General features: G+C 42.9%; 1 protein-coding gene and 1 long non-coding RNA gene across 11 annotated transcripts in view; one reads left to right on the forward strand and one right to left on the reverse strand.

Annotated features, from left to right (window-relative positions):
- LOC139264307 (uncharacterized) overlaps positions 1-1004 on the reverse strand; it is a 382502-nt gene extending 381498 nt beyond the window's left edge. For 6 of the 10 annotated variants that reach the window (XM_070880566.1, XM_070880560.1, XM_070880559.1 and 3 more), the window contains exon 1: positions 823-1004. The gene's annotated coding sequence lies outside the window, so the exon portion shown is untranslated. Of the gene's footprint in view, positions 1-684; positions 773-822 lie in introns of those variants that run through there. The other 4 variants (XM_070880561.1, XM_070880557.1, XM_070880563.1 and 1 more) reach the window with 2 other exon arrangements.
- LOC139264308 (uncharacterized) lies at positions 692-23861 on the forward strand. The gene is made up of 3 exons (XR_011593312.1): positions 692-1387; positions 22750-22906; positions 23189-23861. It is a non-coding gene; the product is annotated as an uncharacterized lncRNA (long non-coding RNA).
- The last annotated feature ends 776 nt before the right edge of the window (positions 23862-24637 follow it).

Genomic DNA, 24637 nt, shown 5'->3' on the forward strand with positions numbered 1-24637 from the left:
AGTCTATGCTGAATCATTTTTAATTGCGCAATTTCTCCAAAATTGGGTTTTCTGGCCTGATGTGGCTACCAGCACTGTTCCTGAGCGATCGCGGCACCGACTCCGCGACCAAAGCGGCACCGGAGCAGGAAGCGAAATGAGAGCTTTTTTTTTCAGTAGCAGCCAGCCACCTACCTCCCCTTTAAATTTCGCCCGGGTAGTGGCCAGCCGCCGGGTACGCGTCCCCTGAAGATGTTGCTGTTATGGCCCGAAGGGGACGAAACCCAATTGTTATGGCCCTGTAGGGGACCAAACCCAATTTAGGGGCCGGGGCGCTAAGGGAGCGATGCGCACGGCAATGACATCACGATCTCTGGGCCTCAGGAGATCGGGGTACAACGCCGTAGCACCGCCGCGCAGCTTCCGCCGAATTTAGTGGGAGCAGCTAGCAGCGCCGCGCCCGGTCACAAAGTCATTTGCGCCCCGTTAGCGACCCCTGCACCCAATTTCTCCGCCTTGGTTTCAATATCTAGAATGCAAAGTTACACCAGCACTTCCAAACATAACAATCATCATTTTCTGGATTAAAAGGTGTTATTTTTTTCTCTCTCCCCTTGAGTCTCAATCAGAAGCATTCGCGGTGCAGTTACACGAAAGGCATATCTGTCATTGGGAAAACCGCACTGGAAGTAAACAAAAATGTACCGTTCGTTTCACGCGGCCGGGGTTAGCCCCTCGCGCCGGGGCCGTTAAACTCACGCGGCCGGGGTTAGCCCCTCGCGCCGGGGCCGTTAAACTCACGCGGCCGGGGTTAGCCCCTCGCGCCGGGGCCGTTAAACTCACGCGGCCGGACCGTTAGTCCCTCGCGCCGGGGCCGTTAAACTCACGCGGCCGGACCGTTAGCCCCTCGCGCCGGGGCTGTTAGCGGACGCTTCCAATGGCCGCATCATTGGCCTTGTTGACAGTCTCTCAGCTGCAGGACCGAACTGACCGTCGACAACGCAGGGTGACCTACGTCAGCCCTGACGCCACGGCAACAATGGACACCAGAGCATGACCCGCATCGTGCTGTTGACATCGCGCCATTCGGGGCTAGGGCTTGGGGGGTTTAGGACTGGGACGATGAAACTGTCCATTACAACGTAAATATACCGTTATTGACACCGACGTTGTTACTAGTAGATCGAATGTGTCCTGCAGGGCCTGCTGCCATTTGGTCCGAATCGCAAATTCATAAATCAACAGTAGTCACATACTGGTGATAAATCCCATTCTGAGCAGTTTCCTTCTTCATCTTGACAACTGTGTTTTGTTTCCCACGTTACTACAGTGACTACACTTCAAAAGTACTTAATTGGCTGTAAAGCGCTTTGAGACGTCCGGTGGTTGTGAAAGGTGCTATATAAATGTAAGTCTTTTGTGACTTGATGGGAAAAATTGCCCTTGCTAGTATTTCTTTTTTTGCTCAAATACTATTGTTATGTGCCTGAGACAATTGTTTATTCAACAGTTTTTAATGCTATGCAGGTTTTATAATAGGAATTGATTTTGCAGTTTGCACCATTAAATATTTACTTGTTCAACTGTACTTCATGTTTTGCTAATAGAACGACAAACTTGTTTTCAATGTTTATATATTTTAAGCTATTAAATAAACATTCTTATACAACAGTGTTGTTTGAGATTAAATAGTTTTGTGTCACGGAGAGACACGTGCTTATGCCAAGGCCAGAGGGAATGACTATGAGAAGCTTTGATGCAGAGCTCAGACAATGCAGACAGGGTCAGTCAATCAGGTTGGAAATGAGGCCTCCATTTCCCACCCGCAGCCAGCCAGATTGAGAGGGTAGCTGGCTGCGGCCGGTAGGCTTGCAAGTGTGGAGAGGGAGGGAGGGTTTGGTCCGGGGAAAGAATCTAAAGGGGAGGTGGATCGAGGAGGGGGGGGTGCGGGGGATCGATTGGGGGGTGGTGTTCGGCCAGAGTATCGACAGTGGGTTAGTGAAGATCGGGGCCAGCCACTGGAGGAGTGTGGCCGGCCTCAGCATCATTGGTGGGGTGGCGGGGAGGCCTTATAGTGGGGATCAGAAGCCTCATGGTGGGGTCTCCAATCGCAAGGTTGGGTTAGATAGGAACCCTAGATCCAGGATGTTGGTATAAAGCCACTTACCTCCTAGATGTAGCAGTTCCCACCTCGATTTAACTGCCGGGATCAGGTCAGGAATACTATTTTTAAGAATCTAACTGCCCCCATACTCCAAAACCATCTTTTTTTAGGGGAGAATTCTGGGAAAATCTTCCTGGGAAATGCTACACCAATGGTTGCTTTGGCAAACACTTCAATTCACTCTTGAAAGTAGAGGGGAGAAAAATAGTTTTATAACATTTTATCTCGTGTCAGTCATGAGGTATATTGATTCAGTAAATTTTACTGTTATAGCAACTAACAAATTTCTGTCGCTTTTTGGCATCATCAGGACCATGGTAAACTTCAAAAACACATTCCAAGTCCCAGACTATCTGCAACACCATGGGATATCTGTTAGTTTTTAATGTAAACACATGCCAGTAGTTTCTTTGGGCCCAAGTTTCCACAAGAAAAAAAACAGGCGCCCCTCCGAGCTGGGCGCCCGTTTTTCGCGCCTAAAACGGCGCCTAAAAAAATCCTCGGTATTCTCCACCTACTTACAGGTCCTCTGGCTCTCGGCGCAGCCAGCACGAGCTGTGGGGGGGGCGGAGCCAGTGCCGGGACCTCTGCACATGCGCGCTACAGTCAGCATGCAAGTGCAGTAGCTCCAGGCGCCGAACTGTGTGGGAGGGGCCCGAAGCACGCAGCCCCTAGCCCTGGCTGAATGGCCTCACGGGCTGCGTGAAGAAGGCTCCTCCCACGGCCAGCTCCTGCTCCCCACCCCCGACAAGACCCGACACCCGCTCCCCCCCCCCCCGTTGACCAGACTCGACCCGACACACCCGCTCCCCCCCCCCGCCGACCAGACCCGACCCGATACCCGCTTCCCCCCCCCCCCCCACCGCCGACCCGACCCGACACCCGCTCCCCCCGCCCGCCGATCAGACCCGACCCGACACCCGCTCCCCCCCCCCCGCCCCGACCCGAGACCCAAGACCCGCTCCCCCCCCCCCCGCCCCGACACGACACCCGCGCCCCCCCCCGACCCGACCCCCCCTGTTCCCCAACCCGACCCCCCCTCCCTCTCCCCCTCCCTCCCCTCTCTCTCCCCCTCCCTCCCCTCTCCCTCCCCTCTCTCTCTCTCCCTCCCTCCCTCCCTCCCTCTCTCTCTCTCCCCCCCTCCCTCCCTCCCTCTCTCTCTCTCCCCCCTCTCTCTCTCACCCCCTCCCCCCTCTCTCTCTCTCTCCCCCTCCCCCCTCTCTCTCTCTCTCTCCCTCCCCTCTCTCTCTCTCCCCCTCTCTCTCCCTCTCCCCCCCCCCTCTCTCTCTCTCCCCCCCTCTCTCTCTCTCCCTCCCCTCTCTCTCTCTCTCTCTCTCTCTCCCCCTCCCGCTCAGCGGCACGAACGGCTGCAGAATTCTCCCTGGCTGAAGCACTTTCACACAGGTAGGAAGATAGTTTATTTAATCTTTTCTTGGCTTATAAATGTTTATTCAGGTTGGATTTATTTGTATAATATTTGTAGAAGTATAAATAAGGATTTATTGTCAAATTTAATGAGTTCCCTTCCCCCCCACCTCGTTCTGGACGCCTAATTTGTAACCTGCGCCTGATTTTTTAATGTGTAGAACAGGTTTTTTCAGTTCTACAAAAATCTTCACTGGGTCCATTCTACTTTAGTTTGGAGTACATTTTCACTGTGGAAACTTTCAAATCAGGCGTCAGTGGCCAGACACGCCCCCTTTTGAAGAAAAAATTCTGTTCCAAACTAGAACTGTTCTACCTGACTAGAACTACAGGAAAAAAAATGTGGAGAATTGCGATTTCTAAAATAGTCCGTTCTCCACCAGTTGCTCCTAAAAATCAGGCGCGAATCATGTGGAAACTTGGGCCCTTTGTTACTGAATAACATGAGGGCAACATGATATAAAGTTTTTCATTTGTTAGTTTAATGTAGCAAAATTCACAAGATTTTCCAAGTTGATGCATGAAGGCATTAAGGTTTAGTATAATTTCATATAAAAGTACTGTAAAGCAAATTCCTGAATTTGTTCACTTGAAAAATAACATAAAATACATATGAACTTTCATTTCTAATGTTTTGGCAAACCAAAACTTATAATATGAGTTTTGTTAGTCATTAAGTTGCGGTAACAATGGTTGGCTAGTGCAATCTAACACTGTATATGTTTTTACAATGTTTATACAGTAATTGTTTATACTCAATAATGCACTATGTATGGAACTGTGAGATGGCTACTGCAAAACCAGTTTACTTATTTGGTTTAAAATTTGCTTTAATAATAAAATTGAAGTAATCAGTGCTTCCCAGACAGGAAACCACATTTCTTTCCCCCTCGTGAATCTTGTTAAACCTAAGCAAAGTGGAAGTGACATTGCATCAACTGACTCTACTGGCATATGCAAATTATTTTTAGGCGTTGACTAATTTTTCACTACATTGTTGACCAAAATATTAAGAAAATGGAAACCAAAAGGATTATCTCACATATTCTCCATGTATCCCAAATATTTTCTGCAAATAATTAGCAATGCGAAGAGTTTAAAAGTAGTTCTTTCAGTTGATAACATTTCTTGAATAGCTACTTTTAAAGGATTACTTAATATACAATTTATGGAATATTCCTGTAATCTGTTGCAGATTATTTTTCGACCAAGGAAATAAAGATAAATTGTGTAAGGCTTTGTTCATGAACCGAACCTTGCTTATCGGGAGTAAAGGATTGACTTGGCCAATTTGTGGCTCTTGCTTTTCCACTGAATAAACACACAATTTTCACTTAAAATTTCATTCACAGTTTTCATCTCATGATTTATGAAACTTTATTATTCAATTCTCAGAGAACCTGTTAACCTACTAAACTGATATGTACAGACCATCCCAGCACTAACCATTCAGAAGGATATATAGAACCAGGAACATTTTCCCAGACCTTTCCTGGGAACTCTTATTTCAGGAGGCTGAACATTAATTATAAAGCTTTGTTATAAAGTTTGTTGCTGAAGCCAGATATGGAAATCAAGGTCCCACAGCATGCACAGCTTTGATTGTGGCACAGAAAGTGACCACAGCCTTCAACATTGCTACAGGTTCATTCCAGGGAGCCACAGGGGACTTTTGTCGGCTTAGACAGTTTGCTGTGCATTCGTCTATAAGGCAAGTTCACAAATGCCCTGATTGCCAGGGATCTTAATTTATACAATTTGACAATGAGAGGACCATCACATTTTTCAGAATTGCCAGATTCCCCAAGATTATAGGAACTAATTATTGCACCCATGTGACATTGCCCCAAATATAAACCACTATATTTATATGAAATGCAAAAGTTTTCATTCCCTAAATCTGTATCTCATTTGTGATGACAGACACAACTTCTTGCACACAAATTCTGGACATGCTGGGAACTGACATGATGTTTCTGTATGTTGACTGAACAGTTTCCCAGGTCTATTTCAATAGTAGGGTCAGGATAGGATGGCTGCTGGGTGACAAGGGATATCTGCTATTCCTACAGTTCATGACACATCTTTGTAAGACCATCAATTTTGCAGAGGAGTGCTAAAATGAAACATACATGAAGAAATGGATGAGAATTGAGCAAGCCATTGAGATGCTCAATGAAAGATTCTGGTGTCTGGATAGAATTAGGGGTTCCTTGCTGTATGTGCCCAGCATATTCTCACGAATTGTGGTAGGATATTGTGTGTTTCACAACTTTACAATGAGGAAAGGACTGATGTAAATGACCCAGAAGATGCCAGAGAGCTCGAAGACGACTGCTGATGTTGATGACCCGTCTCATGAAGAACAGGAATAAGGTTAGTGGCTAGTATTTCTAGATAGTTGAGAGACAGACTCATTCAGCACATCTTCACAGATAAATAGAGCAACATTATGCAGCAGTCTCAGATCAAATCTACTTCCTTTCAACAACCTCTCTATGGCGTAAGTAAAATCCTTGCTATCAGATAGCTATCAGATCTTTAAACTGAGCCTCAACATCAGCACATTACCAGCTCCCCATTTTTATACAAGACAACCAAACACCAAGCAATCCTTACATCAATTATTTCAGTGATTTATTGCAAATATTCCCAAAAACATTACTTGGTTTTGGTTTTGACACAACCACATACATGCTTTGTGGACGAGCGCATCAACTGCCAGCAGGCAATTCTGCTGTAATTTAAGAGTGTAATTACTTGTGGGGGACGTAATTGGGAAGTTACACCCATTTGTGTGCCCATTTTGCTGTTAATTTACGCTTAAATAACGGTCTCAGTGAGGATACTTTTTTTTTTAATAGTTAAAAATAATCGCAATAAAACACAAGAAAAATTACTTTGTTTCCTGTCGCGCATGAAATTCAGAGTGACATTTAACACTCATTTTGGACCAGCGTAATTGCAGGAAATTTACATCTTTGGCTGTCTAGCATGAGGGAGAAGCCATTATAATGAGCGAGGATGCATTTGGTGTAGCGATCAATAGATGGGCATAAAAGCTCAAGAAAGTTTGAGCATAGTATAAGCTTGTATGTAACACATTTGCACCTGAGTTACCTTGATCTTTTATTCTGGGTATTTGTCCAATTATGCCACTGGGCCAAATACGCAGGAAATTTCACCCCTTGGGTGTAACTTTGATGTATCTGACTTACACCCAAATTCCAAACTTCAGGTAGGCTTTATGGCAGCTATAATTCATGTTTTACAATTTTGGGAAATGCAGCAGTGCAGTGACATTGGGCAGGTGTGTCAATTGTAGGCCATGATAACCAATATATCAGACATCTGTTTTATCTGCAAACAGAACTTTAACTGATATTGCAGTGCTCGCTGGCAAAGATCCACACATAACAGTTGAAGGAAGTGACAGCCTTGTATTGTAATTTCGCTACAGGTGTGTTTGCTACATCTGACAAAGCTCTGCAAGTAGTACCCTGCAGACCCACAGGAAGTGTATCAGTGACCATTGTGCATGGTCAAGATTTGCAGATATAGTTTGGAGCTTACTGACATTCAACATCCTTTCATTTTGAACTACCTAAACCATGAGATATTGTATTTGGGCACTTTAAAAACTCTACTGAATAAAAATAATCATGAAAAAAATCTAACAACAGCAATATTACACTATAAATATACTGTAAACAATTTTTTTTTAATTAAAATTTTTTTGCACTTTAAGAACTCCTGCACCCATTACTCCCTTTCAAAATGGCCACTGAGGAAAAAGAGCAAAGCTGGCACAAACAGTATAACGGTGCTATTTGCTCTTTTAAGTATTTTGGCAAGCCGATTGCATTAGGAAACAGGCAGCCCCTCCATTTTCTCCACACAATTTCACTGCCATACTGCTATAAGGAGGGGAATCTCAGAAATGAGTCAGCCGGCTTTCCCCAGCTTTTCTGATGTCTCTCTCTGAAGATCCTGATATTACATACCTAGTATTATGTACTATTTACACACTGAAACAGGCCTTTCATCCCAACAGATGCATGCCAGTGTTTATGCTCCAGTGCAAGAAGGGAGGCATCTCCAGGACCACTACACTGCAAAGCCAGTGCCAAAAGCATCAGCCCCAGGACGTGGCTTCAGATAGATCCAAGAAAGTGACTCTTGGCCTCTACACTCCATGTGCTGGTATGGCCTCCTACAAGCACCACCCCTCAGCTGCTATTGTCTAATAGGCACAGCTGCTGCTGATGCTGAAGCTGTTGTTCTTGCTCCCTTTACTCCAACTGTTGCACTATCCAAATGAAACAGCCAATAATAGCACACATGATTGTAATGTATGCACCTGTGAGTATGCTCACAGGTTGGTGGAGCTGTTGACAACAAAAGACTGGTGGAGCTGTTGAGTTGAGAGTGGCTTAGCCAGTCACGTGATGTTCACAAGACTCCATAAAACCCCAGCCAGTTGGGTTCAGGGGATCCACGATGAAACAGGTGGTTGTGAGCCTGATGGATGAACTGGTAATGTGTAGTGTGATTGTTAAACCTTTTGCTAATAAATCAATTAGTTCTTAGTAGCAATGTGTTGCTATGGATTCTTAAGCAAGAGCCCATGAAGCAAATACATTACAATGAAAAACAGATGGAGCTTATTATGGGTAAGTATGGCAAAACGAAAGTGAGAAAGAAACAATCTGGAAGCTGGAAACTCTCCTTGTAATCCAAATCTGTTGGATCCGACTATATGTCATAAAGTCATAAACTTCAACCCTAGCGTGGAATTCAGCGCTGGGTACTAAGCACACCAGGTTAATCTGGTATGCAAGTAGGCTGACAGTGGCGGTGTCTGGATCTCTTCAATGGTTTATTTGTTCAGGTAAGTTTGAATTTCAGGGTTTGTACTGAGTTTTTTTATTTTATTGAAGTAATGACTTGCTACAATATTTGTGAAAAGTTTTTAAAAATGCAGGAGTGCTGCTGGATGCTTGAAAGGGGTCAGATGGTAAATGAAGGCCTTTGAGAAGACAGAACATGCTGCAAATATTCAGTTCACGCAACATCCGTGGAGAGAAAAACAGAGTTTACATCTCAAGTCGACTTGCTGCCTGACCAACTGAGTATTTCCAGCATTTTATGCTGTAATTTCACATATACAGCATCCACTTGCAGAGGGAAAAGGAACACACAAAAGAGGAGGAAGCTGCAGAGGGGGAAGCAGACAGAAGGATGCATCCCAGACAGCCCCATTGTGGCTGGGATATCCAGGATGAAATTATCCGCCTGCAGTCCCAGTGACCACAACCCCAATTCCCCTTTCAACATTAGTTCCACGCCTTACCTTCCCTCTGTTACTGACCATCACAATGTCCTCTTGGTCATGATGCTGAAATAAAAGCCACTACAAAGCAAACTTTCCAATCTATCTATATACATCTATCCATCCAATGTGACATCAAGGAATCAACTTAACCGCCACCCTCGCCCCACCCCCCAATGCATTCTGTTAATTACTCTTGTATGTGCCTTTGCCGTATCCTGCTGATTTCACTCTGTGCTTCCCCAGTAGCTGCAGCATAGCTGGTGGAAGCCTGCTGACTTTCAATGGGGGACACTGAAAATTTCTTTGCTGGTTGAAATTGAGGAGCTGATGGCTGGGAGTATCAAACCATTCATCTTCTGTTCTTGTTCTTCTTCACTCTCCTCTCCTAGAAACATAGAAACATAGAAAGAAGGTGCAGGGGTAGGCCATTTGGTCCTTCGAGCCTGCACCACCATTCAATAAGATCATGGCTGATCATTCCCTCAATACCCCTTTCCTGCTTCCTGTTGACCCACTGGCTTGGCAGGCTGCAGGCTGCATTTTTGGGGTGTGTGAAATGAGGAAGGCACAAGGATGGAGTTGTGCTGACAGGAAGGCAGGAAAGCAAGAGGTGCATGCCAGAAGGAGGATAACATACGAGGATACCAAGATCGTGTATCCTTTCAGCCCCGCCGCTGGCCAAGGACTCTACCATGCTCTGCCAAGAATGGCCTGCACTGTCTCCTCCAAAGGGGTGAGGTGAGGTTAGGAATGGGTGCAGATTATTGATAGGTGAGTGATTGGGGCGGGGGCAGATTCATGCATTGAGCAGTGTGTGTGCCAAGTGGTAGGAGACAGCTTTTGAAGATGCATTCACTGACCTTGGCCAGTAGTCTGAGTTCATAAAGCTTCTTTGGGCACGGGAGCCAGATGGTGGTAGTGATACTGCTGGCTGTGACGGCCTCGGTGATGTACTTCCACACCCTTTTTTCTGGAGGATGTCCTGGCCCTTGTGGGCAGAGGACCTGTATTGTCGTGTTGACCTCCTGCATAAAGCTGGAGTGTTGCATGCGAGACTCTCGATGCCCCTTCCCTGACCTGTTGAGCCATTTGTGTTAGTGCTGAGGCAGTTTTCCCATTTGTTGAGGTTCGGAAGGTAATTCAGCTTTAAGAGCTGAATATTCACATTTGGAACTTCTTTTAAATGTTGAATAATTTTTAAAAGGCAGAAAGGGCTGACAATGTATTGATTCACTTCATTTTATTTTGTATTGCTTCAGTGTGCATAGTCCTCTAATTCTCATACCTCCTCATTGCTCACAATTCCTTGCGAACTCTACAGCTTTGGGAAGTTCCAATGCCGCACCTGGACAAAAGTTTCATCCCGGATCCCTATAGCAACACTACCAGGACAGCGTTGCACGGAAGGTGAGCAATGTGTCACCTATCTCCATGCCCATCACACCAATTTCACTCGCTTAGCATTGCAGCCATTTCCAGCAGCCGTTAACTGCAGTTGCTGGTGCTACCGGAAATTTTTCTAGTGAACACAAATTTTTCACCCTTTGTATCTTTCTTCATGGGATAACATTCAAAAGACATTCCAGAAAGAGTGGGCAACCAAGGATATAGTGAGAATGAGGAATTTAAAGAAATAAGTGTTAGTAAATAAATAGTAATGGATAAATTAATGGGATTAAAAGCCAACAAATCCCCTGGACCTGATGGCCTACAACTTTGGGTTTTACAGAGATAGTGGGTGCATTGGTTTTCATCTTCCAGAATTTCCTAGATTCCCTGCAGATTGGAAAGTAGCAAATGTAACTCTGCTATTCAAGAAAGGAGGGAGAGAGAAAACGGAACTATAGACCGGTTAGCATGATATCAGTAGTCAGGAAAATGATAGAAGCTCTTATTAGGGATGTGGTAACAGGACTTAGAAAATCATAATATAATTGGGCAGAGTCAATACGGATTTATGAAAGGGAAATTCTGTTAGAATTTTTTGAGGTTGTAAAGCAGGGTAGATAAGGGGGAATCAGTGAGTGCAGTGTGTTTGGATTTTCCGAAGGCATTCGATAAGGTGCCACACGAGAGGTTATTACACAAAATTAGGGCTCATGTGATTGGGAGTAATATATTAGCATGGATTGAGGATTGCTTAACAGATAGAAAACAGTAGTAATAAATGTGTCATTTTCAGGTTGGCAGGCTGTAACTGGTGGGGTACCACAAGGATTGCTTGGGCCTCAGCTATTCACAATCTGTATCAATGACTGACTTAGATGAAGGAACTCAGTGTAATGTATCCAAATTTTCTGCTGATATGAAGCTAGGTGAAAAAATAAGTTGTGAGGAGGATGCAAAGAGGCTGCAAAGGGATACAGACAGGTTAAATGAATAGACAAGAACAGGGCAGATGGAATTTAATGTAAAATGTGAAGTTATCCACTTTGGTCAGAAAAATAGAAAAGCAGAATATTTTTTAAATGAATAGAGATTGGAAAATGTTGGTATTCAGAGCGACCTGGGTGTTCTTGTACATGAATCACAGAAAGTTAACATCCAGGTACAGCATGTAATTAGGAAAGCAAATAGTATGTTCGCCTTTTTTCAAAAAGATTGGAGTATAAGAGTAAAGAAGTCTTACTACAATTATATAGGGTTTTGGTGAGACTACAACTGGAGTATTTACAATTTTGGTCTCCTTACCTAAGGAAGGATACACTTGTCTTAGAGGGAGTGGAACAAAGGTTCACTAGACTGATTGCTGGGGTGGGGGGATCATCCTAAGAAGAGAGATTGAGTAGACTAGACCTATATTTTCTAAACTTAGAAGAATGAGGGGTGATCTCATTGCAATGTATAAGATTCTTAAGGGGCTTGACAGGGTAGATGCTGGGAGGATGTTTCCCCTGGCTGGGGAATCTAAAACTAGGGTTCACAGTCTCAGAAAAGTGGACGGCCATTTAGGACTGAGGAGATTTTTTTTCACTCAAAGGGTTGTGAATCTTTGGAATTCTCTAACTCAGAGAGCTGTGGCTGCTCAGTCGTTAAGTATATTCAAGACAGAAATCGATAGATTTTTGGATACTAAGGGAACCAAGGGATATAAAGATAGTGCAGTAAGGTGGAGTTGAGGTAGAAGATCAACCACGATCTTACTGAATGGCGGAGCAGGCTCGAAGGGCCAAATTGCCTACTCCTGCTCTTATTTCTTAGTTCTTATGTAGTAGATTGCTCCAGATCCATCCACTACTTCTGTGAATCTCACTGCTCTCCCTCTGGCAGTGAATGTTACAGCTATCTTGAATATTTCTTTTCCAAGTGCCCAAGTTTGCCAGGTGCGCTGAATTTTTAGAACAAAAACCCGCCTTAAAGTTACCTTGCTATTCTCCCTGCAGCTGGAACGATGAAGCGTAGCGCAGCACAGGGGGTGAGGGGGCGGCGGAGGGCGGAGCCAGGTCCCTGTGCTCAAACAGTGCCGGGACCTCTGCACATGCGCGCTAGAGTGTGCGCACATGTTCAGTAGCTCCAACCCCCGAATCTGTACAGACTGTGTGGGAGGGGCCCGAAGCACGCCGCCCCTAGCCCTGGCCGAATGGGTTCCCTGCCACGACCTGCAGGAACAGTGCCTGCCGCGTTCAGCCGGGAGTAATACAAAGAACATAAAGTCTGGAATGAGAAAGGGCCATTTGAATCATCAAGCCTGCACTATCCCGAATCCATGCCTTATTATTGTATCATGGAACAAGGAGGGAAGTCAGTGAGCATTTATTTACACAGAGTAATGACGTTGTGGGAGAAGTTGCTCGAGAGAGAGAGAAAACAATAAAGAGTAATAATATAAATGAGTTTAAGGTAAATTTCTGGAGCGAAAATGATTGAAGGGTATGGGGAAAAGATGGGTTTCTGGGGTTGAGATTATTTTAAAAGGGATGGGCTTGTTCATAAACATGTGTCTGTTTTTCCCACCCCATGGAGTTGTATGTTTTTGCATAAATTTCTGAAGAAGCAATTACAATGAGCTTTCTCACAGTGGCTCAGCCAGTTCTGATCTGAGGAAGAAGGACGTTCTTGCTATTGAGGGAGTGCAGCGAAGGTTCACCAGACTGATTCCAGGGATGGTGGGACTAACATATGAGGAGAGACTGAATCAACTGGGCCTTTATACACTGGAGTTTAGAAGGATGAGAGGGAATCTCATAGAAACGTATAAGATTCTGACGGGACAGGACAGGTTAGATGCGGGAAGAATGTTCCAGATGTTGGGGAAGTCCAGAACGAGGGGACACAGTCTTAGGATAAGGGGTAGGCCATTTAGGACTGAGATGAGGAGGAACTTCTTCACTCAGAGAGTTGTTAACCTGTGGAATTCCCTGCCGCAGAGAGTCATTGATGCCAGTTCATTGGATATATTCAAGAGGGAATTAGATATGGCCCTTACAGCTAAAGGGATCAAGGGGTATGGAGAGAAAGTGGGAAAGGGGTACTGAGGTGAATGATCAGCCATGATCATATTGAATGGTGGTGCAGGCTTGAAGGGCCGAATAGCCTACTCCTGCACCTATTTTCTATGTTTCTATGTTGGAGTTTACAATGACAAAGCTAAAAATGTATTGTTGTGCAGATAGCTTCAAATAATTTGATAAACTCTACAAAGATGTGTAAAGATCCTGTGTTACTGGATGTTTAAATTGTTATTGTTTTAAAGTACTTTATGCAGCTTTTATCTCCACCTACCTGTTGCGTGTAGATTTGTGTTGTTTACCTAGGATTCTGTAAAAGCAATCAATATGGTAAAGGAGGGGCAGTTCTGAAGCACGTCTGATTTAGCAATGCATGAAGCAGTAAGCTTGTAATCCAAGACGTACGTTCAGAGGAACTGGCTGAGATAGTCGGTTGTGATTAGGCATGTCAACAGTTAATTAGCAAATTTACTTTTCAGAACATTATAGTGATATAGTCAGATGGGGGCTTACTCCTGTCCATCAGCACAGCACATTCATCTCCATATGTATTTAGGGGCAACAATTAAATGTGTATTGAGGAATTTCTATATTACAAAATTTTAATGAAATGCAAATCTTTTTGATTATTGCCAAGGGTAACATTAGCAGAGTCAATTATTCTTCCTCGGGCATTTATTTCCTTGTGGATAGCATAGGAGTGATTGCAGGAGGAAATTCTTTGATATATTTTTAAAGATTGTTTGTATTTTGTATTCTTTGGAATTTTTGGCATAGTTGCTCTCTTTGTTGTAATACAAGACTATGAACTGCAAGTATACTTGTAACTGTTGGACAAGCACCACCTCTCACTTCCTCCACCCCCCCCCCCCCCCATATCTCTGGCTACCTCCGCTGATTTCTTAAGTCTCCAAGGTTTTTCTGAGCATACAAAAGTGGACACATACACTGGCCTAAGTTAGTTTGGAGTAACTTTTCGCTGGCTAAACTTGCTTAAATGGCCAAAACAGGCATAAGTCTGATAACGACCCCTTTTGGAAAAAAAAACTGAACTAAAAAGAAACTGAACTAACTCACTTAAACTGGAGCAAACTAAATGGGGAGAATTGTAACTTTAAGATACTCCAAAAAAATAGTTGCTCCAAAAAAATAGGAGCAACTCCTGGGGAAACTTGGGCCCCAAGTTTCTGTCAAAGATTATGCTGTCAAGAGGTGATTTTTAGCATCCAGGCTGAGTTCACACTTTATTAATATTTCCAAAAGATGAGATTAACAAAAACTTGCATTTATATAGTGCCTATAACGTAGTAAAACATCCAAAAGGATTTCACAGCAGCCTTATCAAACAACATTTGACGCCGAGACACATAAGGAGATATTAGGACAGAAAAGAGGTAGGTTTTAAGGAACATCTTAAAGGAAGAGAAAGATGTAGAGAGACGGAGAGGTTTAGGGAGAGAATTCCAAAGCTTAGGGCTTAGGCAGTTGAATGCACGGCTGCCAATGGTGCACAGATTAAAATCGGGAAATCGCAATCAATGCCGGAATTTGAGGAGCGCAAAGGTCTGAGGGTTGTAAGGCTGGAGGAGGTTACAGAGAAAGGGAGAGTGATCATAAAAGATATAGACATTCTATACACTAGCAAGATTTCTAACAGTTTCTTGTATGATTGACTGTGTTCACATTGAGATATAGCCATCCTCAAATGTCTACATCAATCCTAAAGATTTCCACCACTTAACATGCAGATAGTCCATGATGCACAAATACAATAATGCTCATTCGTGCTCGATTCCTTGACTCAATGCTTAACTCTGACATTCTACATAATTTGTGTGTACTTGCATTAATTGAGCAGGTGCAAGCTCTTTTTTAGTGACCAGGATGTTGTGTTAATCTGTGGTTTGTGATACTTGTACAAACCTACATAATGAAGTAGAGTTTAATTATAACCATGCACACAAAAGCATTAACCCGCTTGTTGAGCTTATTTTTGCAACACTGCATTCTGTGACAAGATCAGTAGCGGTGGTTACCGACAGGCATCGTGATCTCTATTTAACTAATAGATCGTGTCCTGAACAATTTCAGGACCAGAATATTCCACGGTATTATGAGACACAAAAATGGTGACAAACAACTGGGCGTCTTAGCTTTCTGGTTTTGGTGATGTTTACTTTAGCACACAGCTAAATTTAGGTGATGCTGAGAGATGACAGTGTGTGCAAGATCGAAGGAGTGATAAACAGAAATGTTCGTTTTTCTGCTTGTTGAAGACTGAATAGGCATCTAGTGGAAAGTTATGTGGTTTCCAAGCTTTGTTGAGGAGAAACCACAAAAAACAACTGTCACACAATGTTGCATGATGAATACAAAATGTTACCTGTACATTTGTAAATGTGAAAACCAGTCTCCTTGAATTACTTGTTCATTTTCTTATTTTCATCACCAGCATAACAAACCCTAGATACCAGAGTGGAAAGGTTTGCTGTTTTAAAAGATAGTTCAGATTTTTGAATTTTTATAGTAGTAACTGTAACCATTGGGCTTTAAGATAAACAATTACATTAAAATGTGCAATCATGCCTTGGCATTTTGCTTTGGCCATTTTGTTGATTCTGTAATCTTTGGTTAATAGTTACACCTATTACTTTCAACTGCAAACAGTACTTGCATGTTAAAATTGATGCTATGGAGATTTTTGGAAAACAAAAGTGGAGAATGATTCCTTTCCAGCTACAAATCATAGATCACTGAGAAGATACTATTTTAATGCTGATATAATTTGTGTCAATATTCCAGCTACTATAAGGACATTACTATAAAAATGGAAATGCAGTACATTAGCTTAAGTAATACCTATAAGAAAGGGGATAGAACATGTCCAGGGAATTATAGACCAGTCAGCTTAACATCGGTGGTAGGAAAAATAATGGAATCCCTACTAAAGGAGAAAATGGAAGAACATCTAGAAACTGAAAATATAATGTAATGAATAGTCAGCATGTATTTCAAAAGGGAAAGTCTTGCTTGACCAACCTCATTGAATTTTTTGGGGAGGTAACAGAGAGTAGACAATGGTAATGCAGTAGGTGTAATTTATCTAGATTTTCAAAAGGCCTTCGATAAGGTACCCCATAATAGACTGATGAACAAGGTCAAAGAATGGGGAGTCAGGGGACAAGTAGCAGGATGGATAGCTAGGGGAAAAGGTAACTATTCACAGTGGCAGAAGGTGGGTAGTGGTGATACACAAGGATTAGTGCTGGGACCATTGTTGTTCACAATTTATATTAACGACTTAGACCTTGGAATCAAAAAGACAATTTCTAAATTTGCGGATGACACCAAATTGGGGGAATAGTCAATACCGAGGAGGACTGCAACAAATTAAGGAGGACATTAATAAACTTGCCAAATGATGGAGAAGGCAGTAGAGGGTTATGCTGATAGATTTAGATGAGGAAAGACGGATGGAGGCTCAGGTGGAGCATAAACGTCAGCATGAACTGGTTGGGCCAAATGGCCTGTTTCTGTGTCGTATATTCTATGTACAATTTTTTATAGTGTTTTCTGAGATATGTGAGCTGACATTCAAATTTGTTGGACTTTTTACATTTACAAAGCATATCACTATTTTTCAAATATATGTCCAGAAACTAAGTAAGCGATTGCATGTAATAGTACAAGCTCTACAACACAATGTGTAAATGGTTGCACTTAACAAAAACTATTAATGTACCATTAATGTTTAATTCATTATTACATCTAAAAACATGTTAAGATAGAGATTGCAAAACCACAATATACCTCTTTGTATTTCCTGTTTAATGTTTCATAGATTGCAAAGATACTGAATTGGGGTTCAAAATGGAGCTCTGTATTTGGCACTGCCATTTTATGCTGCAGTTATTCTTACAAATAAGGCTAATCATGGTCTGCATGTAATTGGTAAATCTATTTATAATCTTCCAAAGTTTAATTGTTCTGCTGTCACTAATTGTTTATACTATACAATTGGAAAAATAACTTCTCTTAGCAGTGGGGGAAGTTATGTTAAACCACAGTGTGTGTGTGTGGTTGAACATGCGGGTGTCAAGCCTGACAAAAGTGGTTAGACTACTGGTGCAAGAAGACGTTGCTTTGTTTTATCCCCTGTGGATCATGCTAATACAGTTCCCAGTCCAGAATTAGGGTTTGGCTGCAATTGAAAATGTTCTTTGATGGTCCACTAGAATCCCTGGGCATATCTGAATTTAATTTGTAACAATAACTTGTAGCAATAATGAATTCAAAGGCAGCTAGAGTCCTTTTTTCTGTTTCTTTTTCGCAGAGTTCAGCCTCATATGTCTGTACATATGACATTTCATTTAGAAGCCCAACTGCTATCTTTAAATGAAAGGCACATGGGACATTCTCTTTACCCACATAGAGCTGAACATAGGGTGCTCCCCCTATATTTTTTCCCATATTAAACAAGTTGGGCAAGTGCAAGTCCATTGTGAGGCCTACGGGTGAAATTTTCTGAGACCCCGATGCACAAACAATTTTCTGATAGGGCCTTGTACACAGCAGGCAACTTATCAGTGGCGCAGGATCAAATTAAATATTGTCCTTTAAGTATCTTCCTCGCTCTATAAAATTTCTGTCTATTTGTTTTCTTGTTGATTACTTCAATCCTTTATTGCTTGATCCATCCCTTTGACTCTTCTCTCCTTGCACACGCTCCTATTTAATTTATCCATCACTTTCCCTCTTTGAATTTCCTTATAATTTTCATGTTTTATTTTGTTTCCATTCTTTTACTTTCTTTCACTTTCACTTTTGCAACTGCATTTCCACAAGAAGCACTTGGGATTGAGAATACTTTCGATCTACGTCCCCCTGAGGGGTCTGCTTCAGGCTGTGGCACTTTTATCGTCATACATTTAGCCTGGTCCTGTCTGCTTACCGGGTCTTTTAAAGTCTTCAGAGATGAGGGAGGGGGAGATCTGTAGTGGCAGGCTTTCCATTGTGAGAAACAGAAATGGCATCCATATAAATTTCATCCAACCCAGCTGGATGCCTCTGTTTAACTGTACTAGGTAATCTGTGTTGGAGCAGAGCCATTGCAGCTATGATATTGCTGAAGCTATATGCGTAGCTCTCTCCGTTCATTCAAGCTGATTTGATAACCTGTCCAAGAAAAAGCTCACACTGCTGCTGAAGACCTTTGTGGCTTCACTCTGAGCATTCAGGAGTAATCCATACTAACATAATGGCCTTTGCCATCAGTGTCTGCACTACAGATGTCCTTGGTGCTGCCCCTTGCTCCAAACCCAACTGTATTCTTATAAGTAAACAGTTTAAATAAAATTAAATTGATGTAGTATAAGAAAAGGCACTCCAACCATCCAGTGGTAGAGTCATTCATCTGTGGATTCCTAGTTTAAACCTAGTCATTACCAGTTTGCTTACTCAACCTTTCAGAGTCAACCTCTGAGACCTTTGTGTAAAAGAGAAATAAACACAGAAGGAAGGAAATCTATCTAAAATGAGTAACAAAATGGGGCATACTATCTATTGTGACAAATCTTTTTTTTTTAATTGAATATCAATGTGTTTCAATACTTTGCACTGTAGGTAAAGTGCAGCGAAGTAAACATGTACAGCTTTTCAATTGTACAAGGCAGCACATGCAGCATTTGACAGCTTATTATAATGGTCCAGAATTTGCGGTTGTAATGACAGCGAAACTGTCAGCGTTTGCCATCATTCCAACTGTGAAACTGTCAGCAGCTTCTGACGTCCACACATGCGCTGTAAGAATTCGGCGAAAACATACCTTTGGACTTAAGTTTTGGACATTGCTTGGACACATTTTCTGTAACTGCAGAGAAGCAGAGCAGCCTGAGTTGGGACTGGTCCAAACATGTTCCACAGGAATACACATCAGGTAGACAGGAATGAATCAATGGCTGAAATGGCAGGAATATTTGATGGGCGGGCCCCTTTGTCATGCAATCAGTGAGAGATCAACAAGATTGGTTGGTGCTCATGACACAAACTATTCAACCACACAGACTGATTGGAGCCTTATCGAGGAAACAGCCAGTAACAAAGGAACAGGCTGAAGACATTGATTTTGTTCTTTCAGTTGCACTGCCTCAGGCAAAAGGACAGTTGAACATTTGGCACGAGAAGAAGCATTTTTGCAGGTATAAGAGTGGCAGTTTGCATCCATCTGTCTCTCTCTCGCTCTCTCCTCTTCAATGCTTACTCACTTTGTTCAACGTACAAGGACTGAGCACTCCGTCTGGGATGGAGAGAAGAAACACCATCCACGAGCAAAGAGAGCCTTGCTATTTCGACTGGGAAGCTGACCTTGACTGGACTTGAATACCACAGATTGGTACAGAACCAGAAGATACGTCTCATCGGGAGAAGCAGCGAGTGAGCCAGAGGGGTAATTGGTGAACATTTATCCCAGCCCACACATCTTTTAAGATCACTGCATAGTGTGAAAGGGTGTCGTGTGTCCCAACCAAGCCTTTAGGGTTTTACTTTTGAATCCGAGCAGGGGTGTTTTAGTCATGGGTACTTCACATTAGGGGCCTGTTCAGATGGGCCAGGGTTGTGTGTTGTACTGTGTTTGTTTGTTTTACACCACAAGGGTGTGTTTTACTGGGTGCAGGTGTGTGCTTTAACTTGAATAAAAGCATTGTGACGGTTGAGACTGAAAGATCTGGCTGTAACTGTATTTCTGTTCACCACCACTATAATTCTGGTGTCTAGAACTGTTGTAAGCGGGGTGATTCAAAACCACCAAGGGGCAAAACCACTTACAGAGCAATTAAACGCGGAAATCAAGAAGTCATTCATTCCCTGCTCCTCCACAGGGCACGTTGTTGAAGGGCCCACAGATGGCAATCAATTGAAATCATTGAACTGACGAGAACTTCCCTTTTTATGCTGTAATGTTGCTGTTAAAAAAAAAGTTAAGCCTTGTCCAATGAAATGTAACTGGGGTTTTAATGACATGCTGAGTCATAAGTACTGCTGAACAACCATCCTGGCCCTGAAAAAAATCACTTTATTTGTGGAATGTCAATTTTTTTAATGATTTTTTAAAAATAATTTTTATAATTAGAATTTATAACTTTTTCATTATGATCAAATTTCCATGGTTTTTAACATAACTGTTTTTAAAGTTTGTTTATGATATTTCAGCTTCTACCTTAATCCCATGTATATGTCCTAATTTTTATTTTGTTCTTTAAAATGATTAAAAAGTGAAGGATAATTAGTGCATTTTACTTCCTGGTTTGTTGTCTGAGAGAATTCTTCAATAACATCACTGTTGCTGTTGCTGGACACTGGAGATTCATTAGACTTGGCACCAGAATCAAATTAACATTGGGAAAGGTGAAATCGATGCTACAGAGATTGCGTGTGGGCAGCTTTCTTCAAAATCAGTGACCAGCACCGTCACTTTGCCGCTGACCGCAAAATCCAGGCCGTAATGTATTGCACTGTTAACTGCTTTTGTGAAAATTCTTTTTAATGCACCAGGCACAACACTGGAGAGATGATTAATTTGTGTAAGGAGATGCTAAAGTAATTGATAATAGTTTTTAAAAACGAAAACATATCAAATTATTAGAAGACAGATAAACCTTTTCTATGTGAAATTAATGTGCTCCATTATTAAAAAAATGCAACATTTCTAGTAGTGTGGAGTAACGATAATTCATAGCAAAACATATGAACATGCTGGTACATTAATAAGGTAGTTACAATGACATAATAAAATATGCTTCTAAACCTGTGTGTTTTAAGAGTTCATCAACTTGGAGATTGTGTTATGGACATAAAGGCATTTTCAATTGTTCACTAATGTCTATAATAATTGATGTTGGCCTGATTGAGAACACTGACGTTGGTGCATCTATCCTCCCAGTGGATTTGCAGGATGTTGCAGAGGCAGCGCTGGTGATACTTCTCCAGCGCTTTGAGGTGTCTACTGTATATAGTCCATGTCTCTGAGCCATATAGTAGGAGGGCGGGTATCACTACTGCGCTGTAGACCATAAGCTTAGTGCCAGATTTGAGGTCCCAGTCTTAAAAAACTCTCTTCCTCAGGCGAGAGCATGTAGAAACCAAGCGCAGACAGCAGAAGGAGCATGAGGCAATCCAGACTCTCCACCCACCCTTTCCTTCAACCACTATCTTTCCCACCTGTGACAGAGACTGTAATTCCCATATTGGATTGTACAGTCACCTGAGAACTCACTTTTAGAGTGGAAGCAAGTCTTCCTCAATTTCGAGGGACTGCCTATGATGATGATAATTGAGCTGCAGAAAGGGCAGTAATTGTTGCTAAAGCATTGCACTTCCATCTGTTGGAACCATTCTTGGAAGAGGTGTGATGTGTATCCATGCTGAGGTCATGAGAATGGCGGTAATGCCCTAATATGTAAAGATATGGGGCTAGACTTTCTATTATTGTGCAGATCACCCCAAAATTGGCATTTATTGTGAGTTTTGTGATCGCCGGATTATGATGTGAAATGGGCGTTAATGTTTTTTTTCTTCTGTCGTAAAATGTCGACATTCATTGCAATGGTCTTTTCCTGCGTTTCAGGAGGTCAGGGGTCATCAATACATGCGCACAAGAGGAAAGAGAGAGAGAGGAAGAGAAAGTGTGTGTGGGTTTGTTGTCTGGGTCTTTATGGTTTGTTTGGCTGTTGTGTGAGTTTGGAACGATTTTTGTGAGGAGTATAAAATATAGCAGTATTTAGTTTGGTGTGACAGAAATAACGGGAAAAAAATAAAATGGAAGGCATGGAGGAGGCGAGAGAGCACAATGTGGAGGTGGAGGAGGCTGGTGAGAGCAGTGAGGTTGGAGAGGAATTGGAGATAGGAATACTAAAAGAGCTTGGAGATTCTCCAACGAGGCAAATGCTGCCCTCCTGCATGAGGTGGAGTCACGTTGGGGTCAACTGACCCAAGGTGGGTGAGGGAAGCCCACCCTGAAGGTGTATCAGAATATTTGGGCAGAAATCGCTGAGGTGGTCTCATCGGTAACTCACAAGGTGCATGAGGGCAACCAGTGCCGCAAGCGCTGGAACGACCTTGTCGGCTCCGGCAGAGAAAGTATTACATTTATTTACATTTACTTATATATTTATATAATTGGAATTGTAAGTGTAATGAGTCAATAAATTCAGATCTGATTTATTGCAGTTAGACCGGTAATGTTTTACTCAAATCTTACATTTACAGTGTACATCTTTAGGTTAATAATGATAATAATTATAACTTGTCGGTTATGTGTTGTATCAGTATCTGTGACAGTACCTAGCAATGATCTTATGCAATGATCTTATGGCATGTCGTTCTGTTGTTACCTTTTGCAGACGAAGCTTTCGAAGAATCAGGCCGAGCAGCGGCGCACGAGTGGTGGCCCACCAGTCATGTGTGAGCTGACTGACCTTGAGGAGCAGGTGCTGGCACTAGTGTGGATCCACTCCCGATCAGCCACATGTGCAGCAGCAGAACCAGATGTTATGCCATGTGAGTAAAGTATACACCATTGCATGATGTAAAGTCAATAGATGCCACACCCACTCATATCCATACAATAGATGATTGATGAAAGTATTATGTCATTAATGATGGCCTCATGAAAATCATGGTAGTGCAGAATTTGATTATGTTCATTAAATGTGATGTCTGTGATTATTTTGATAGTGGTAGTGCTGTTCTCTTGCATATGCTGTGTGCAGCATTTGAATCACCCTGTGATCCTAGCACCCCCTTCTCCTCTAATTACCTCACTTATGTTTTGTAACTTAGCCAAGAGCACAGCCACTGCCAATGGCACCGAGGGCAAGGTGATGATCCAGCGGCGGCGTCTGCAGTGGATCGTGCTTCGGCTGGTGAGGAGCCCCAAATATCACTCGTTGAGCTGCAGGTTGGCCTCTCCACTGACGACAGTGAGGAGTTGAAGGAGCCTGCAGCAACAAGCTCCATATGCAGCACACTCATTACATTTAATGCTCCTGCAGCCATGTCCTCCTCCACTGTGGAGGTAGTTGGCCCAAGCACTTTGCCGCAGCACACCCCAAGTGTGTCCATGCCGGCGCTAACCCCACGGAGGTTGGTTCGACACAGCAGGACAGTTCCACGATCAGCAGATCAGCGGGGACATGGTTCATTTGTCCAGGAGGAGTGTTGATATAGGTCAGTAGATCCTCCAGACAATGGGAGGCACAATATCTGCGACCATGACGGAGAACATGCCGTGGGTGACAGTGGCCCTGGAGGTGATAGCCAGGAACACTGGTGTCAGAGGGCTACCAGTCTTCCCGGAATGCGGCACTGAACCCCAAGGTGCTGCACCCCCATTGCCAACGACACATGCGAGCCAGGAGGAAGCTCTTGCTTCTGGTTCGGAGGACGTTCCCACCACGGGAACATCCTCTCCAGCATCCGGCCAACCAGCGGATCTGCCTTCATCCCCTCCTGCCAATGAAGCAGCGCCTGAGGAGCACTGCGGCAAGGCGGCTTGGAGTCGGGAAGGGGAGGGGGTAGAGGTGGGGAGAAGATGCGGGGGAGGGAAAGGAAAGTGAGGTGCATGGCTGCAGGAGTTGGAGCTGTGACAGTATTGATCTTGCTTTTGTTGCTAGTGAATAAATGTTGGGAGTTTGGGGGAAGGGGGGGGGGGCGTTCCTTTTTTTTTGCATTTGTGTTATTTGTGTTAGTTATTCGAAATGTTAAAAATGTAATAAATGATATAAATGTTATAAATTTGTTGGGTGGGGGTGGGGCGTTTTTTAAAGTTATAAGTCTGAATTAATACAAATTATCATTAAATTTATTTTATTTAACATAACACTGTTGTGCATTTTCTCAGAAAAGACAGATTCTCCCTGCAAGTGAGTCGGGTGCAAGTTCTCGTTGTCCTCCTCCTCAGTCTGCCACCTCTTTGATTGGACACATAATGCTCTTCAATATACTTTCTGCCATCTTTAGTCTGCAACATGTGCGTAGTCATCAAGACAGGCTGAGAAATTACAGGCCCCATTACAATAACTATCAGTATTATACCTATTGTTCACAAACAATAAACTTACCTACTAAAACAAATAAAATAAATTCAATTCGTCCACAGTATGATAAGATGTTTGTTCAGATGTTCAAATCACCTTAAAATAACTCCAGAGTACATCAAAACTTCCCAGAAGTTAAAGTAGCTTTTTATATGAAAAGTCCTCTGATTTACAAAATGGCATCCATATCGCT

Source organism: Pristiophorus japonicus, chromosome 5 (genome assembly GCF_044704955.1).
Source record: "Pristiophorus japonicus isolate sPriJap1 chromosome 5, sPriJap1.hap1, whole genome shotgun sequence".
NCBI lineage: Eukaryota > Metazoa > Chordata > Chondrichthyes > Pristiophoridae > Pristiophorus > Pristiophorus japonicus.